Genomic DNA, 20,498 nt, shown 5'->3' with positions numbered 1-20,498 from the left:
ACAGGACCACCCGGTCGCTCCTTCCCCCGAGCAGGGTGATGCTGGCAGAGCAGCGATCTGTCCCAGCACCGCTCGTCCTTACCTTTGGACAGCTTCCCTTGCTGTCCTGCCGCAGCTCTGTGCTCTGGTTTGCCTCTGGGTTTGAACAGCCGTTTAGATCAAGACAACCATCTGCAAAACTCAGGGGAATTTTTGCTGTGGGACGGCCTGTTCGCGGCGCCTTTTCGGGACCAAAGACAACACGCAGGCTGCTATCAGGCACAACACTGTGCTGACAACCCCGTACAAATCACAAGAGCTACTGTGGTAGGCTAATGTGGGCAATGACCCAGGCAACATGATTTACCAGTACAGTAACTATCATACATTTCATGTTGATTTACTAAGTCCTTACATGAGCGCTGAAACTAAAACTTAGGCTGGATGTTGCAGGAGAGCTCGAGCGATAATTGTTTTCATCTGCTAGGGGCATCCAGGCTGCAGCACGGGGCAGCCCCGCTGACCAGGAGCGCAGGCATGGGTGTGGAAATCACATCACTCCAGACCCCAACTCCTACCGATCCAAAATGTCCACCCCACAGCATGAGAAACATGGGGCCATGGGAGGGCAATCAAGTGGATCACAGGCTGAGACAAATTAGCATCCTCCTCCCAGAACAAAGGCAAACGTTCAGCCAGGTACACGCTTAGAAACTTGGATGAAACGGGATTGCTCTGCTGGCTTGCAACGTGAAGGGGCTGTGGTGCATCAAAACACTTCATTCAAACCCATAAACGTGCAAAGTTTGAAATTGGTACTGAAGATCTCTGTAGCTGAGAAACATTCAATTACTGATAGCTGATGGATGCTGCTGATGGATGCAGTAATCGTGATACTTCTGAGCCAAGACTTCAGGAGAGCCTAAGCTGCCTGCTGTAGCCTATTATTATTATTTACTATTATAAAAGCTGATCCCCTAAGCCTCAATGGATTAGCTTGAATTTTAAAATCTTTAGCTTCTATTCTTTATACATGTATTTGCAGGGGGGAAGAGTAATACTGGTCTACAGAACAAAGCCTACCAGGCAAAATCACTGGGATCCCAGGAGCCTGCTGGCTGCAGGAACCTTGTAAGATTTTGACGGATGTTCCTATATATCTCATATTGCTGGTTCTGCCCTAACCCATTGTACTTGTAGGAAGTTGTATTTTTAACTTATAACCTACATATACCTTCCGTTACTTACTATATAAAGTGCAGGCTGTCAGTCACAAAGTATAAAGTTCAGGAGAGAGCCCTGCACTTTGTATTAAATCTCTGTTACACCACGTGGACAGTAGGACCAGCTGTGCCCAAAGGAATTGTGTCTTTTTACATTTTTTTTAATATACAGAAAGATCAGTGCACTTTTTCTGTAAAGCACGAGTCACTCTAACTCTCACCATGAGTAATTAAGAACATTTATCATCTTTCGGGCAAATATTTCCATACAGTCTATTAATATATCCCAATCAGATCTGAAAGGCACAAGACCAGTAATAATTGAGTTTCTAAGCTCTGCTAAAAGCAGCCTTTTAAGACTCACTGTGGTTCCAGATGTTTTGCACAGCTATTTATTTAGCTTGTAAACAAGCCACCAAAAACATTCCACATAATGATGGGAGAACCGCAATTACATTGTTGTGGGGATTTACAAAGAGCTCAGCATACTTTTGTGATTTAGAGAAGAGAAATCTCTCATTCTTTCTGAGAGCTGATTTCCAGATTTATGTCTGTGCTGCGAAGCGCCCTGGGAATCATTAAAATGGTGACAAAGAAAAGTGATTTTCTTTATTAAAGGAAGAATGAAGGAGGGGAGGGTGAAACAAGAGAAGCCTCCCGGCTCTCCCCCCGCAACAGATTACTTTCCTCCTTGTCAGGGATTTTATGTGAAGTCAAATGATCATCAGGTAGCACTGACGCTCTTTTGTTCCTATTTTTATGCATATTTATTAGCAGCCGAGTGCCGGAATAGCAGCTCCCGCGTTAACCCAACGTCAGTCCCACGCTGTGCCTCACCAAGCCCTGCTCCAGGAGGGCACCCCTGGTCCTGCCGGTGCCCGCACTGGCAGCGGTGGCACCCATCACCAGGGCACTGCCAGCACCGCGCCGCAGGAGACCCCGGGGACAGGGAGCGCTGTGCCCAGAGCCCCCTGCGCCCAGCAGGCGCTGCACAGCCCCCGAGCCTGCCCACCATAAGGTAAGGCAGAAGCTGCGTCCCCACCGTGAGTCCTAGGGAGAGAGCGAGGAGAGGCCCTAAACAGGTTTGCTTTCCATCTGTGTATCGGCTTAAAGACTGGAAAATAAATTAATGGGGAAATCTAAAACATAATGATAAGGATTCCCCACTGAACAGGTGTTTTTTCCATCCATGAAATTACAAGTTGCCAGGAAAAGACATGGGCCCAGCTCAGTTTTATTTCAGTCTCAGCTCCTTCCATTAAAATAATAACAGGCTTTATGTTCCTGAAGCTGTAATTAAACAAGTGCTTTGGAAGGAAGACCTAGAGCTTGTGGTACTGGAAATAAAAGGGAAGCTACAGCAAACTGCTCACATCGGCCATTCCCACTTCTCCTTCTCCCTCCTGGTGTGACTTTCTAGACCGTGCTCTCATTTCACACTGCTGACTTTATTGTGTTGTTTTTTTTCCTTGCTTTTTCAATGGAGTATCTGTCATCTCTGATGTACATTTAAATTCTAGTCAGAAAATAAGATCTAGGAAAAAAAAGAAGTAGATCTTCCAATAGCCCCACAGCCCGCTGTTTCCACCATCCTGCCCAGCCCCTTGCCACCAGTCTCTGACAGGGACAGCTCAAACCAGCGCGCGTGGCGCCGCGCATCCCTCCCGTCACTCGGTGTCAGCGGTAATTCTGCTCCGAAACATGTACCATAGCGTATGGTGTGAAAAAAGAGAAAACCCACGAGTGCTGTCGCTGCATATTTATGATATAAAATAAGCATTAGCATATGGGAAAGCTCTAAAGGGAAAACAGAGCACAGTTTCATCCAAATTTAGAACAATTGAATCAGTTTTAGAATCTAGGACTTTGAAGAGAAATATGCATTTTTACTGTGTCGTGAGTCAGTTAACCTGTCTGTAACCCCTTTAAATAAGAGATCTGTCTTCAGCATCTGCGATAGGAGAGCAGTAAGCTAAAGAAGCAGCCAAACCTACACTTTTTAGTTTTAAAACACCACTCAGGAAAGAAGGCAAGGAAGATTTTCCAACTCCTCTGCCCATCCAGTTTTCTGAGTGGTAGAATACAATTATGAAGCATCAATATAATGCTTGGAAAGAATATGGGATACTGAATGAAGATAATTACTAATAAGCAGCTACAGTGGATTCTTTACTTGCATGTGGAGTGCAAAATTTTACATTACAAGGACACATTTATTACTGGCACACTCTTACTAATATTTGCAGTTGACCTACAAACACCTCGCTCAATGAGGACTCTAATTATTAAGATTTACGTGATTTAGCAATACAATTGAAGCACAGAACAATTTCATATCGTGAGAAAGAAAGTGGTTGTAGAAGACAGTTCCTGAAATAGCAGGAGTCCGTGGCTGTGGAAGCGAGAAGTCCCTCCACAGGCACGCTCCAGGCCAGATGCCCCAGGCAGGACTGACCTCCCCTGTTGAGGTTCCAAGTGCTGTTCCTGACTGTCCTGCTGCCCTTTTGCCAGTATCCCACGTATCAAAGCAGAAACCTTTCGCAAGGAACAGCAGGAACTGCTGCAGCGAGCGCAGGGCGCAGGCTCCGTGTGGAGGGCAGGAGAGCAGCGCGCCCTGCGCAGGCCCCAGCTCAGGGCTCTGCAACGTGCCCCAGCAACACTCCCGCTGGGGACGAGGATCTCAGCTTGCAGAAACCACACATCTAGGCTACACCACTTCCCTCTTTGGGTGCATATAGAAATCAGAGTTCACTTACGGTCTTACTACACTTTCTAGATGGCACTGAGATTTGTTACTCTCATCATGAAGCTGTTCTGTGCCGCAGCAGCAGCCTACCTCACCCCGGGAGCCCAAAGGAGTGTCTGTGCCATGGCGAGGAGCCCAGGGCGCAGTCTGGCACTGTGTGAGGTAAGCCCATGTGAGAGCAGGACAGCAGTCCCAGGCAGGGGATTACTTTTGTGGGGACAACATTCAACAACAGCTTCCTCATTGCACTGCTACAAGCCGTGTCATTAATGCAAAGCAGGTGTGTCCCCTCGGTTCAACCTTCTTCCTCCTCCTGAGAGGTCACACACATCATTACCAGCGTGGGCACAACTTTTTTCGGTATATTAAAGCACCTCTGCATTCCCAGCATGTTGGTGTCATTCATTGCCTTATGCAAAGTGACTCTTTATTCCTTTTTTACATTACACATTTGCATCTGTGCTCAGCTCTTACTGCACAAGTGACTTAACAGTCTGCCTTCCCAAGAAGGTCACTGTTTGTCCATGGGTACCTTTTGTTGAGCTGCCACTATGCAACAAGCTCTGCCTCTTCCTTTACTAATGAAAAAAGCTCACCTCGCTTAACAAACAATATTGCTCAGTAGCGAGGGCAAGAGAATTAACGCTATGTACTTGTAAAAACAATCTAATGCAAATTTTAGTTACTTATAGTTACTTATATTATACTTATTATACTTATATTTTAGTTACTTATACTCAGGATGTTCTTTAACCTAAGAACATCAACAGCACTCAGAAAGTGGATGAGGAGACCTATCTTCTACAGCACTTTCTGTATTTCAGAATATCTGTGACTGCAGATTGTAACTGCAGTGGCACGGAGTAACAGGCAGCAGAGGGAGCGCAGGCACAGCGAGCATCACCACCCCGGGACGGAGGTGAAGGTGGCAGCGGGCTCTGCACCACGGGAGGCCCCAGGCAAAGGAGAGAGGCAATCCCCAGACACGGTGCCACGCAAGGTGCAGGCCTGCAGGGCACTTCGAGGTCTCTCTTGACTTTAATGCAGCAGGGCCCGGCCTGCTGGTAATAGCTGGTGTGCAGATTTCCTGGACGCAAAGCCTCTGGCTACGGGAAGCCTTCAGTGAATGATAACTGGTGGTAGCATGAACATGTTTTTCCAGCTATTTGGTCTACAGAGGCTGATTTCTTTCCAGATGCTGCCAAGAAGACAGTGAAGTCCTTTTTAATCGAAAATATACAACGCCTGGCCAGAGCAGGAAAGCCATGAAAGACAAAAGCGGCACAGACTGCAGTAAAGCACTGACGAAAGGAGCCCTAACTACTCACCACATCTCCTCGCTTGCTTCAGCTACAGAGTGCCCAGGAAATTACTCTAAGTTTGAAATACATTATCTTCTGGTATTTCCTTAAAGATACACCGCATGAAGAATTTCCCCTCCTCTTGCTGTATCTTAATTGTTGCCCAAAATGGCTCCTAACAGATATGGAAATGCAAATACAATGTTTTGGCTTTATCTTTCAGCTTCAAGATTAGGCTTCAAATTAAAATGGAAGGGTTGTGTTCCAAACTTCAAGAAGTGAGGTATAAACAACGTGGAGCTAATTAGCAGTGTGCTGATAGGTGCTGGCACCACAAAGACAATGTTTCTGTGTTGTGCCGTAGCACAAGAGCTTATCTATCGCAACAGAGGGCTACGCCGCCTACCAGTCCTTCAAAGAAAGGTGGGGAATATTTATGAGAGCAACAGTGGGATAGAGGCAAAGGAAGGTCCCGCGTGTTGATATAAATGCTCGGTATCAGGGAAGAAAACACAACCTCGGGAGACTGGCTGTGAATTCAACCACGGTCCGTGCAAGCTTCACCCGCAGCTCGCACCACGGAAACGCAGGGCAGCCTCCTGCCAGGTGGGAGGAGGGGAGGAGATCTGTTCAGACTGGGTAATTTAATGTTGTCTTTTTCAATAAAAGTTAAGCATAGTCGGAAGCTCGGGGTACATAAATGCTGGAATTTATGGCTGTCTCAGAGACAGCTGCGTGATATACAGCTCGCCGGGAAGGCCACCACAATTAGCCTATCTTCCAGGATTATTTTATTGAAGGAAGGAGGTGATAGGCAGTGTTTAGAAAGTGGGAAACAACAGGAAACAAAGTCTGTCTTTGGGATCGCTTGATAAGCACAGGTAAGTGTAATGTATGCAGGCAGACAACTTGTTTGTGGAGGGAGGGCCCCGCGGAGAACGTGACTCCAGGATGCAGGCAAGGGAGGGACTGCACCAGCACGTGGCTTCTAAAGAGGTATTGGGCTGCAGGATTACCACTCTTTTCTCCTGTTGCCCCTGATACTGCAAATGCCTGCACTGCCTAACTCTCTTGGGAGGGTCATGCACACACAGGGAACAGACACACATTGCTTTTCTGGTGCTTGCAGAGGGAAGACAATGTGCTGCAAGTATGCAGGAGTCTTAAAACAATGCTAAGAGTGCAACATACGAATAAAAAGCTTGTAGGTCACATAAAATAACTAATTCTTGTAAAACGGCCCTAGTATAGCTCCCAGCAAGAATCAAAGGACATTTTGCAAATACTGTCAGTATTTGCATTTGCACAGGAGTAGCCAGGCACAGATGGTAAGTGCCTGGTCCGAGGTCACACTGGGAAGATTTTACAATGTTTGCAACCAGGGAAACCCAGAAGTGAAGGTGTAGATAAAGACTACACGTGCAGGACTGGGTGTCTGACTGGGCTGGATGCCCACCTTTGCTTTATTGATTTTATCGTTCCATTAAATTGAAGTTCTCTGCACCTACCTGCATTTCTTTAAGCACCGTGTAGTGCAGTGCATGCTGCATCGGGTATAGCATTGCAGTCCGGATCTCACAGAGCAAACGAGGATGTTGCTCTCGTGGCAAGGCAGGAATGTAGTAGGAGAGAATTTTGGTGGGAAAGGAGGTATTTCAGCATGCAAAGCAGGTATTTTCTGTGTCGCTTAACGCTAAGCCACTTCCCTGTCCACGCTAAGATAATTATTCTGCTTTCATGAAGAGCTGATCCCTCACAGATTGAGGCTGAGTTTAGAGAGCTTTGAACGATGTGGCACACGTTTCGCCTGGTGTTTGCCTGAAATATCTAATGCCTTATGAGAACATTTAACCACCTAGCAAGAGAAAAACATTCTGTATCGTCAGTCTCCACATGACGGATTAAGCCGGATTTGCTTTTGCTTCCTCATACCTTTTTTTTTTCCTCCCAAGTAAGGCTGGAGGTGCCAGAAGAACACAGTAAGCTCATCCCTTTTACCTGTTCCCAAGCTGCACTCAGCGTGAAGCCTGACACTTCTGCTCCAGACCTAAAGAAGGGCTCGTCTGTTGTTTCCTGCTACACCACTTTGTCCAATAAAAGACTGCCTGGGTACCTCACCTCTTCCATAACCTTTCCCGAGAAAGCTTTTTACCAAGATCTCAGTGGTAAGTAAAGTGAGAAAAGGATAAAGTTACAGCTGCTAACTTTTCGAGGAAATTATTGTGCCATCATTTCCAGCACAGAAAAGGTCAGGATTAAGCTGGCAGGGCTTCAAATGCAAGCGCTGATGTGGTTAAACATTATTATCAAGGGATGATGGCAGGCAGGATGATCTGCTGTGCCCTGAGCAGAGAAGTACCAAATCCCTGACCTGATCCTCAGCTGCACCAAGGCAGCTCCGGTGGCACTGGATGTCTTCCCTGGGGTAAAGGCGCCAGTGTGAGGGGATTTCAGGGCTCTTCTTTTCAACCTATCTTTCACAACAATGGACCACGTATCTGAACAACTCAATTTGCCCATAAAGCAGCATTAATCTTACCATCCTCCTTTGAAATTAACTGATTTGATAATATTTTAACATGCTTTGTCTCATTACCTACAAAGGTAAGTGAGAAAATAGGATGCTTGAGACCTATTCCCAGCACCAATGATTTTTGTCTTTTCACAAAAGAAGTGCCTTCAGAAATTTCACTCAGCTCATGTGAAACTTAGGGGAGGAGTAAATGAATTGCTCTTTTATCATGTCTTATTAAGAATGCTCAGTATATAATCCATTCTTCAAATTATGCTCTGTTGAAACAGTCAGATAATCATATTAACAAGGTGAATGGAAGAGGAGAGCAGCACAGTTAGTACCTGTCACTTCAGTAAAAGCAGATGTATGCACGCCTAATGCGTTTGTTTCTCAAGCAGTGCTTTAAAGTAGTGTATTTCAGAGTTTTATATTTCACTAAGTAATACTATGTGCTGCAATAATATACTGTAACATTATTCCAATTACTGTCACAAATGAAAACTACAGCTCTTAAATATTTAAGAAAAACCCGGCGACTGTATTGCAGTAGCATTTCTTCAACCCCCACCCTAATTTACTACAGTATGAGGGAGGCAGCAGGGCACTGGGGAGAAAGGAACTCAGAGGAGATCACATGAATGCAACAGCATCACAGAAGAAAACACATCTGACCATCTGCAAATAGAAGTTTTAGAAGCTGGAATAAAATACTTCCATCTTTCACTGATATACACGTATCACGCAATAAAGTACGTCTACATAATACGTATTAGGAAGTTTTATTTTTATTATAGGGCTCTCCTACCTGAAGGCACAAAGCAGTTTCTCTCTGCTGTCACACGGCTTATTTTATTGCCCTGAGACCCCCAGTGAAAGGGCGCCTTTTATCTCTAGTTTGGCAAGCTATGGTCCCTACTGATTTTGCCCTACAGCACGTCACAAGGGTGTTGCACTGATTCTCTGGGCAGGAGGCCCAGGCTGAGCGTTAGGACTGGTGTCTCTTCTGTCATTCTCATCTCCAGACTCCTCCATCCGAACGCTTGCCCTGGCCCTACCAGCTGCTCCTTGATTCTCTGCACAGAGGCAGCAGAGGCTCACCCAGTGCCTCTCCACCTCTGGTCTTTCCCCAGCGCTGCTGCTGACCCAACTCTCGGTCACCACCCAGTCAGCTCATAAGGAGCTATGCTACACTGAGGGGCAGCATCTTTTTCACAAGAAAATGCAAGCAACCCTTACCTATCAGCTGAAAATGTTACCTACAGTGTAACACCACAGCTCTTGGTACGTTAAGTGAAGATTTTATAACGTCATTTCTCACCTAGGTCCTCAAAACATCTGGTTTAGGATGTTAAGTACTTTCCAGTACTCAGAGGAACGTTCTGACACCAAAAGGAGAACAATGGTTCTGTTATAAAAGTTAACAACTCCCTCGATTTTTAAATCTCTCACTTGGCATGCCCAGGGCTTTCCTTATGTCGCTGTACCTTCCAGTGGCAGAGCTCCCTCTCCCACCCTGTGACTCTAAAAGATGCATTACTTTTTTCTTTTTCTGCTTCAAGGACTTTAAATGATCACTGAATCATGAAATACCCTGTCTTTGCCAGTCTGGGGTACTTCACTGTAGTGTTCCCACCAGATTTGCTTATCAAAGGTCACAAACCTTATGCAGCTGCTAATAACAGCAGCAGCTCCCTGCTATTGTTCTGCCAAAACTCTGCACGCAGCTGCTGGCTGCAGCTCCATTTCTGCCCCAATTAGAGCAGGGTAACGACGTGATACCGCTTCACCTGGAAACAGCTGTGCAATGCTGATGTTTTGGGGTAACTTATTCATTTATTTATTAAATTAAAAAAACACCCAAAGTTCTTTTCTAATTACAGCTCTGAAGAGGGAGTCAAGAATTCTCGTTCCTGTTCCAGTGCTGGTCAGCTCACTGCAACTGCACGTTGGTAGCACAGGATGAAGCACTGAGGATATCTCTGCACAAAATATATGCGTTAGCACGTAGATTTGATGTGCGAGTATACCTACGTGGATGCACATCCACATGCAGGACTGGCACGCTAGGAACGGAGAACTACGTGGAATATGACTGTTTTTTAACTCACTGACAAACCTCCTTAAGAAGTAGCCAGTAAGGCAAGTAAGCTAATCAGCCCACAGCTAGTATTAAGTCTAAAACAATCTCCAGCTGAAATGTGATTAATCCATGCATGACAGCTTAAAGGTCAAAGCTAGAATGCAGAGCTTCTTCACTGCAAAGAAAGAACTGACTTATTTTTTATCTCTTCTTTAAAAATTACAGCAGCCATGAAGTGGCTCAAGGAGCAGAGTAATGAACGTCATAAACCTGCCTCATAAAAATGGCATTCATGCAGTAATACAGCAGGTCAGATGAGCAGGGAACATTTCATTAAAAATTCCCCTTCTTGCCTACCCAAGAGAGACTTAAAACTAATCATATAAAATGGCTGAGTGACACCATTAACGAGCATTAATATTTTAAAGCTTTAATAGTACAACAGAGCTAGGCTGTTATATCAAAATTATACAACCTTATTAGACAGTGCACTTGGCTGTATTGTACTTGAACTGTCAGTACCCCTGGACTGGAAATATTAAGGTGGCCATGAACCAGAGCACAAATATCTGAGCAGTTGTTTGTCCGTGCTTGAAGGCAGGGTAGTTTCCTGACCTGTGCCAAATTCTGGACAATTTTGTGAGGAACAAGCCCATATACCTTACCCACACTACAGGAGTGAGAGCTTTACTGTGAGAAACGGGAAAGGCTGGTTCCAAAAAGATACTAATTTTAAGAGATAGCGATTCAAATTTGAATTCTTGTGACCTGGACTACAATTTTGTACAAAATTAGCACACCCATGTGGGCAGGAAAACATCTTCTGGACTTTCCTTCAGCAGCAAGAAATGATAAAACTGGAGAAAGCGGAGAGACTAGCATATGCATATCCCCTTAACCAGAAAGACAAGAGTAAATGTCATCCGTACTCCTCTTGTGGGGACAGCTGAGGATCTAGTTGACAAGCTCAACTAAAAGCTTCACTGGGGATTACCTGCAGTCACCGCAGTAATCCTGCACATGGGAACCATGCACTTAATAAACAAGTTTCCAACCTCACCTCTTTCCTTGTGGCAAAATAAAATCTGTCATACTTCCTGGGTATCAAATGCAGGAACCAGAACTGGAGGAGGAGATACAGACAAATGCAAGCTTTAAAGCAACAAGTTTATCATTTTCTTCAGCGAGCAGTGGAAGTCCCATCAAAACCCCCAAATGTAGGATATGTTCACTGCCTTGCAACTCTTCGGGACTCTGAATGGTCGTGGCTCTTTTCCATGATGTTGTGCTTCTAAACACACACACCACCAGTGCCAAGCAGCAATCCTCCTCCTTTAAACTTTAATGATTTGTAGGACAGTAATTAACTGACTCTGACAGTAACGGAGACCGTACATCGCAACCTTAGCAGGCATCCTACTTTAGGAACATCTGAAAGCTCAGCAAAGTTATCATTTAAGAGAACCTCTTAATTACTCTGGCATTATAATGAATGTTTCTCATAGGCACCCAGCTGTTTTGTTTCCTCTTGTATAGAGGCAGAGAAATGAATTGCTCAACAACTGCCTGAGTGATAAGACACCGGTATTCTTAAGATTGAAGAGATAATGTTGATAACTATGAGCGATTTCCCTCTCCCTAAATGCTATAATTTCAGTGAGCAATTTAAGAAGGGATTTCTCAGACAAGTGAGGAATGGTAGGAGTTGGCTCGGTATTGGTTACTTAGACAATGTTTATAGTAAATTGATGCTATGATTTTCAAGGAGAAAAGAGATTTAAGGAAACTGCAGTAATCCAGTACTTGACAGTCTTGTCTTTGTTAAATACTGTATATAATTCTCATCAGCGCTGCTTTCTGCATTTCATAAATACGGAAGTAGAAAGAACTGTTAATATCCCACATCTATAAACACTATTTTGGCTCAGGTAACGAGTTTTTTTGGCGGTGTGTAATGACTGAGATTACCAGCTCTAGAGTTTGTTGAAGGAATCACATCAAATAGCATCTCCCAAAACGCTCAAGCATCTGACAACATGACTATTCCTGGGGTCAAGTAATAAAATGGTGCAAACTAGCCAACAATGCTGCAAGTCTTACCTATAGAGACAAGAGAAGCACGAAACGGACAGCAGTAAAGGCTGGCTGGAACACCGACGGGGCTGTGTGCAGTGTTATGGGATCAGCACATACTTGGGGTAGCCACGCAAAATTGTTCCTTCACTCACCCCAAACAAGCAACTTGTTTGACATATCCATGTCGTGCTGTGCTATGGCTGTGCTCTGTTCCCAAACCACAAGTACCAGTATCAGTCTCAAGTTAAGGCTAGCTGGTTGGGTTATGCATTGCCAGTTCGATACACTGATTTCCACAGAAATGATGCATCATCGTGATGTACAAGCAGGCGCTGTGTGACAGAGGAGAGGAGCATCCATCACTTGTGTCTAACAGCTTTGACACGCACCGAGACCGTGGTCAGCAACAGACCTGCCTGAATTCCAATGCCACTGCTCAACTGGAGAGAATCGAGCAGCACGAACCATTGGGGAACTGATGCAACCTACCCATAGCTTATACCAGAACGGATTGAACAAGGAGGCCTGGACAGTGACAGCCATGCAAGAATACAGTGCTGGAGTGTATGTGCTTGTTACAACAATGCCAAGACTAACTACAACTAGCAACTTACTGAATAATGCAGACACTGTAAAAGGGGAAATATTAAGGTTTGTTGTTTTGGCTTGCATGCAATGGACAAAAACAAGTAAGCTCATTAAATACAAGAAAATTCAGAGTGAATTTGAGAGTTCAGCATCCTTCGTAGGGACACGGCAGAATGGGTGCTGCTGCTTTGGCTGTTGGCAGCCAGGCTGCACATACACCGTAGAGCACAATCCGACATCTGTAAAGGGAGGAACTTCAACAAACCATCTTTTCCATCTCTATTTTCCATGACCATTTGAAATTCAAATCTGACCTGCCTGTAAATAACCTCTCTTACAGTCAGAAAATGAAGTATCATACAGAACAGAACTTTTCATTTATGCCTGTTTTAGGGCTCAGACTCCCCTGGGATTCTCGCACTTGGCTACACAAGCAGGCTGCAAAAGCAAAGAGAAACCACTGCACAGCTAGCTGACAGTAGTTCCACTCAAATGTCAAAAGAAACATAATTGATAGGACTGTTTAGAAGCATACAGGCTGAGAAGTACCTCTGACAACTGAAACTGTGCTAGAAATATGCAGTAATTTGCCAGATAGGGTTTACAACCCATAATCATTTCAGAAGTTCCTCTCTTTCAATAGTGTAGCTTGATTGAAAATTAATACTAGACCTGCAGGGAGCAAACATCCATTATTAGCAGCACGTAAGTGTAGGGTAATTGCCACAAAGCAGGTGCACGGCTGCTTTGAACTGCAAGAGGGGATGAGGGAGGTGGGGTGGGACACCTGAATTCAGTAACCTCTGCAAAATGCCTGGCTTTAAATAGGACATCTCAGCTCCTGCCAGGCTTGCCCTGTGTTACTGACGGGTTTGGTGAGGAGCTGCTCCTCGCACTTCTCTCTACCTCAAAGTTGTCTACCCCCTGGCTGGAACAGAAGAAAAGGCAAATATGAAAGAGAGAAAAGGGGCAATGAAGAAAAAAGGCAAACATGAAAAAGCCAGGTTTTTCATGTCTGCAGACTTTGGGAATGGCAGCAAGTTACAGACTGCTTTGGGAGGCAAAGCTACACAGCTTTCTACTTGCCTGAGCAGACTGCTCATCGCACAAACGCAAAATGATTTCAGATGTTGTCATGGGGGTACAGTCTCCCATGCACTTCAAAATATTTACAGCATCATTCCAGAAAAAGGAACACCCCTCGCGCCCAATATTTTTTAAAGTACCCATAGAGCTAACTGAGGAAAACTGTACTTAAAAGTCTGGTGTGTGGCAGCAAAATGAGTAAAAAAAAAAAAAAAAAAAGAAAAAAAAAAAGACGTCATCACACCCCTCCTGCTTTTCAGAGAGGCTCAGTTTGTCTCTCTCTCAGCATAAGTCTGCATTTCATATCACATCTCCTGAAAAGCCTCCAACCCCCTCCCACTTTCACCTTTGCTTCTGTTGCTTTGTTCTTAAATCAAGTGATGAGAAAACATGAGGATGATTTTATCGGTGCAATCATTATGGATGGGACTGTTGGAAAAAAAAAATAAATCAGCACTGAACTGTTCACTTGCCCAAATAATTACTGAGGATGCAGAAGCTCCTTCTTGGGACGTGCTCCTAGGAGGCGGCGGGGATGGGAGGCAGAAGCATTATATCAATCAAGCCAGACAGAAAGAGCCTGTCCTTTTTATTCAAAAAGGATTTTGCGTTTCCAAGTGTGTTGCTCCAGTTTAATGAAACCAGTGATTGCAAGCTCCCATGTAGCACTCCAGCTCTGTGCAAGGACATGCAAAGCCTTCCAGCCTTTTACACAATTTCTTTCTTTATCTAATAAATCAAGTCAGGCCTTTTTGAGTAAAGCATCGCTCCTTGTGAAGGAGTGAGGAACCGCCTCATTTGACAGTGCAAGGAAGGGGAAAAAACCTAATGGGGGAGCCAGCTTCATTTCAAGGTGACACTAAGCAGAGAAGAGGAGAGGCAGCAGATTGGTATTCTGCGAGACTCCACGCAGGCATTGGACATGAGATTCCTCTGAATTGAGGGAGTCTCACTCCATTAATTCAAAAACCGATTGAGGTGGAGGGAAAGTAGAGCAATATGCATTATGTATTTGTTACAAAACTATTGTGTCAAAGCAATATTTAGTGGTAAATTATGGCACTATCAGGAGTAGGATGCCACATACATAAATCAATTTGTCTCCTCTGCTGGCAGGAGTGTGACAAAAAGATAAGAGCTCATCAGTGCCATTATTTCACTGGGCTGGAGGAGGAGAAGGGACCAGGGGGTGGGGAAGAGCTGCAGGGAGAGCCCAGCACGGCCTCCGAGAGCAAGTGACAAAACGAGGGAGGCCTTTAGCTTCCTTCAGCTTCGCCAGGCAGAGCCGAGATGCTATCTGCAAGTTCAAACAAAGAAACCGACCCCCTGCTAAGGTAGGGTTGTTCAGCACAAACAAAGTTGTCTCTTCCCTGCAGGAGAGGGAAGGGGAGGACAGCGACTGACTGCTCGTTTGTGCCCGTTTATTTTTCTAAGGACAGCTTGAAAAATTGATAAAGGTTCAAACAATAATATTTTCTGTGGCAGAAAAGTATAAAAAAGGAGTAGGGGTTTAGTAGAATAAAGGGAAGTACAAATAGTGCCGTGCTAAATGGTAATTATGCCTTTATGGAAATATCCTGTTAATTACTAGGTCATTTTTTGTTTTACAATTGAGTTGTCAATTTGCAGTTAATTTAGGCCATGCCAGTCTAATAGCTATTTACAGATCACACAATTGCCTATATGGGAGGAGCACGTGGCCTCCGGGCACCAGATGCCATTTTGGGAGTGCTGGAGGTAAAGTATCATTGAACAAATGCAAGCCATCAACCGAAAGGCATCTCCGGCAGGGGGGTCTGTGCACAATAACAATAAACACAGCGAGCGGAACAAGGAAGAGGCTTCTTCACTTAGCTTAGTGCTCAGTTTATGGTAATAAGACAGAACAGCATGTTAGAGGAGCTATTAAATAAAATCATAATTATCGCTCTCTTTTAACAACACCGAGCCGTTCTGCTAGCTCCTCCCAGGCCGCAACCCATCTGAACTCACAGACCCCAGATAAAAAGCCACCGAACCACCACCATACCCAATGACATTTGATTTGTGGTGGCTCCAGTTAGTCCCTGTTCGTAGGGAAGGCCATGGGAGTCTTCCCATAAGCCTGGCCCCAGGCTCGGTGACAGCGCCCCTGTTCCTGGCAGCCAGGCAGCAAAGGCGCCTTCACACCGGGGCAAGGGGCACAGCGTGGAACAGGATGGAGCTCGAAAATCAGAGCCAGAGCTCCTAGTGCGAGAGGTGAAGAGGTGAAAGCACCCAGCACAGATGCCAGGCAGGATGCGAGGAAATGAGGAGCCAATGCCCAGTTCGGACGTGGTAATGGGAGGCACCACGGGCACCGAGGAGAAAGGCAGAGCTCTCAGCAGAATGAAGTGTGCATAAGATCTCTGGAAATTGATTTTCTCTCTGAGAAAACAGATTTTTGAGGCATCCACAAGGATTACATTCACAAGGCATTTAGAAACGGTAAATATGAAACCAATACCTGATGCTTTTCAATGTGCTTTTTGGTTTGTTCCCAATTATTACGTTACCTATTTCAAAGGAAAAATCCCTACTCTAAGTCCATGTAAAGGCTCTTTGGAAATAAAAAAGCCTGGGATTATTGTCTAGCTATGAACTTCAAGGAAGCCCAAGATATGTTCCTGAAGTTCCCTTCCAGTGTCTTTGAGGACAATCGAAATGTGTTTTCTTGCTCTATCTCTCTGCAGATCTTAGGAATCAAAGAGGTGAAACCAGAGGACTCCTCAGCAAACATCTGTGTGCATATGACTAAACCAGTGACACAAGGGATCTTATCGCTGGTTACCCCTTTTCTTCAGACCTCGTAAGGTACCGTGGCGTATATTAGAAGATAAAGCTCCGCTTTTGTTTGGTAAAATGAAGTAAGGCAACCTATTCTTAGTAACGCGCTGATTCAACAACATGAAAAGTCTTGACAAGCTATTCCAGTTTCAGCCTAGTCCAAAGCATGATATCAACTTCCCATAATAACTACAAATGGAAGTAATGAAGGGCAAAGAGGAAAAATACAAAATAAAATACAAGAAACAACTCAAGCAGATTAGCAGGCACTTTATGAAATTATCAGTTTGCAACAGTATAAACAATTTTAAGTCAATTTATAAAAAATATTCCCAGAAGGCAATCAAGTAAATCAGGTAATTATATCCTGTAAAGGGAGATAACATCAGGAAAATTAGAAACACTTCTGCACATAAATCAGAGGAAGGAAAGCCTTCACACTTCATTTACTCATTATCACATTTTATGTGTTTCTTTGCAGAAGACAGGGAGCTGGCATGGTTAACGGGGCTGCTGGGTACGCCGATTACGGTCTGTACTTATGGAAATGGCTCGAGGTCAGCTTACACAATGCTGCCTGTCAATAGAACACACCAAATTGGACAAACAGATGATGGAGCAAAGTGACAGGACCTTATTCCACAGGAACAGGGTTAAGACTGTGACTGCTGACATGGGGGAGAGCCCAAGAGTTCAAACTAGAGCCTTTCTGACGTGGGACCAAAGAAGCCCATGGCTTTGGAGAAGGCAGGAATCTCAGATCTGGTGTCAGGCTTCCACGAGCTCAGGTACTTGTTGCTGCAGTAATCCCAGCGGCCAACAACTATTTTCTAGTGAAAACAGAAGCCATATCTCTAAAACAAGGCGGAAACCTATAGCTTTCTCTCATTTCTTGTCTAGAAGCTTAGACTGCTTACCATCCCAGCTAAAAGCACCCCAAAGCCTTGGCTTGGACTAGCGCTCAGAGGATGGACCACTGACTGGTTTTTAGACAAAATACTTCTAGCAGGGATCTATTTTTGGTGTGTGTTTAGTATCGTATCTACCTATCATAATTTTATCTGCCTTAGCATGGGAACTGCAAGTGATCTTCATCAGCAGATTGAAAGGTGGAGTCTGATTTCACTTCAGCTGCTGTCAGTAACACCTGCGGTATGTCATTTTGCTCCCTCTATCTGCAGTCAATCACAGCACGTGTCAATGTCTTTTAGTAATAGTATCCATGGGGAATTATTGTTTCTCTTTTCACCAGAAAAAGAACACCACCAATGTCACATATCTAAAGAATAGCACTCCGCTCAGACAAGCTGCTAAGCATCTATTTAAAGTTAGGCACATCTTAAATTTCATTAAAATTAACAGGACTTAAAGAAATGCCTGGAGCTAAGCATGCTTTAAGTGCTTTGTTGAACAAGAATGTACTTAAGGAAATGCTTAAATGCTTTCCTGAATTGGTGTCGAACTTGTATTAAATCAGAGTCCTCACTGTTTTTATTCCAGCATGTTACAAGTCATGCAGAAGAGATGGTGTTTAACCAAATCTTCCATTCTTTCCTTAGGATACACAAGAGCTGTCCTATTTCCTGCTGCAAGCAAAACATATAAAAAATGTCAATGGGGAATCGCTAGTTGCCGAAGCATCTCTAAGATATTATGGCAGATAAGCCTTTTAGTAGTTAATATTCGTCCCCAGCCACATCCGTACTTTATAGATTATCATTTCTCTTTAATAAAGGAAAACCCTAAATCCCGCAGCTTCAGCTGGAGACAGATTTTCATTTATTTGGTTGCAAGAAACCAAATTAAGAAAATTACTTTCTAACTAATTTTATAGTGCTAAAGAACATCTGATGATATGCTGGGGAAAAGCTTCAAGCTTTCAGGATGAAGCCGTTAAGACATGAGTAATAATTGGAAATTTACTGTGAATAAATCTTGATGAAATTAAACTGCATTTAAGTATGTTCTATAAAAACCAGGTCAAATGGCAAATGACGGATGCCCTGTGTCACTCGGTGCAAGGAAAGGTATTGCATAAAACCAGAATAATTACTTCCTCAAAGTGCTAAGTACAGGTAAGCCTTTTTTTTTTTTTTTTTTTTTTTCTTGTGTACCAGAAATCCTGGTGTAAAATTACTGAATTTGTCTTTGTCACTCCTGATTCAGGCTCAGCTCTGGAGGGGAGCGGCTGGAGCTGCACGTGGCGCAGCATGCCAGCAGGGACAGCCCCGCTTCACAGCAGGATCACCAGCGTGACGTGGTGCTCTGCTATCAGCTCCGTCAGGTCAGTCCCACTTCTTTCCACACGCAGGTAGGATTACGTCACGTTGCAATTTTTCCGCAATCATTTTTATGGGTTGGTCTAGGTTCTTAACTGCTGTGAGGTAATGATAATGTAGCCCATTTATCCAAGCTGCTGACCTGGTCTACTGTTCAAAAAAAAACCCCAAATTCGCATGCATTCCCACATTGTTGTGCATTAACAGCAACCATACTTTCAGATAATGGGTAGCTGCAGTACAAAGTGTAACCCAGTCATTTATAGGTAGAGATTTAGAGGAGTTATTTATAAAGGTGAAAGTCTCTATCTATTGGAAGCACTGGCAAAATTCCTGTTTGATTCTCATGGAGCTAGGATTTCATGAGAATTTGCAAAGCATTATCACTACGAAACAAATACTCTGAACACAGAGTAAGATCTCTCTCTCCTTAAAAGAACAAAAAATAATAAAAAAAATCAAATGGACAAAAAGATAATTCAATCATGAGCTATCATCCTTCTAAAGACTTTGTCACAGTACATTAAGACAATAGAAAACTACAAATGTGATAATAAAATGTTTTTTAAGTTAATCATTTCAGCTTACAGGACAGATTTTTCACTCGTGAAAGCTGACATACTCAGTTGAAATCAATAGAGCTCTGACAATTTACTCCAGCTAAAGGTCTGGCCCATTGGTTTTTGACATTCAAGCAGAATTGGAGGAAGCAAGCATAAATTTACAAACAAGAAAGATTCAGAGAAGAAATGACCTGTCCTGGCTTTCACTCTTCCCAAGTCACAGACCAAAACCACAGCCCAGAATAAGGCAGTGGGAAGAAGTTGTGCTCTTCTTCATTCACTGTAACTGCATTTCCTAATAGGAGTGGAAGGAAAATTAGCAAACCGGGACCAGACCTGCTATATGGGAATACAGTTTGGGCACAAATTTGGACCGATTCATCTTGGCAAAGCAGCACCAGAGCTAGGAACACAACATGCAGCCCCGAGTCCCAGCCCAAAGCTATTTCCCAGCTCACCTATTCCTACCCCGTCATGGTTTCCTTTCTCAACAGTCTTTAAGCACCTACAAAGAATTTATCCCAACATCACCTGGTTGTGTCTGGGAGCTCAGCCCATTTTACGGATGCAAAACTAAATATCCCTTTTGGTCATGTATCAGCTCGGTGTCTGTGATCTAGAAGACAGCAGAGGAGCTTTCATGGAGTGGCCAGACACAGGCTGCACACCACCAAACCCCAAAGCAGCGCCATGGACACGGCTCTGAGTTGAGCACAGTCTGGCTGAGCTGTGCGGAGAGGGAGGAAGGCTTGGAAAATTCCACAGACACAGACTGGACTTCAGCGTGAAACAAAAATATTATAATTTAGCATGAAAAGCAAAGGTACTTCCTGAGGAAAACATTGGGAAGAAGGAACTCTTCTGTTCTGCAAGCCTGAACAGCAGCACACTGTCCTTTTACAAGATGATGCAGCCAACACCTGCTCGCAGGTCCGTATGAACTACAGCTAGCTTTTCCTTCACAATACGTTGCCTTTACTGTCATGTGGTTAAAAACCCAAACCCTGCTGATCTAAACCCTTTCAAGTTATGTTTGTTACGTTTCCTGCTGTCACTATTTGTCCAGTAACACTTTGCTAGAGAAGCTGGGCAAACTTGTCAGGGCAGGCATTTAGCAGCCCCGGGGAGACTGGCCCCAGCCCTGCCCCACGAGCTCAGGGCCTGCCAACCTGCCAGAAGGTTTTATTGCAGGCCCAAGAAAAGGAAGATAGGACTTGATGTTATTGATCAGCCCGACGGACCGTCAGACTTACCAGA

General features: G+C 44.2%; 1 protein-coding gene and 1 long non-coding RNA gene across 23 annotated transcripts in view; one reads left to right on the top strand and one right to left on the bottom strand.

Annotated features, from left to right (window-relative positions):
* The window catches only part of FBRSL1 (fibrosin like 1), a 515,953-nt gene that overhangs the window by 227,096 nt on the left and 268,359 nt on the right, over positions 1-20,498 (bottom strand). The window lies entirely within an intron of this gene.
* On the top strand, positions 3,967-5,464 carry LOC311446089. Its single transcript, XR_014698752.1, has 2 exons — positions 3,967-4,110; positions 5,144-5,464. It is a non-coding gene; the product is annotated as an uncharacterized lncRNA (long non-coding RNA).

This window comes from Aythya ferina (assembly GCF_964211825.1).
Source record: "Aythya ferina genome assembly, chromosome: 17".
Taxonomy (NCBI): Eukaryota; Metazoa; Chordata; class Aves; order Anseriformes; family Anatidae; genus Aythya; species Aythya ferina.
The sequence above is the reverse complement of the archived record's forward strand: the minus strand, read 5'-3'. Positions and strand labels throughout refer to the sequence as shown.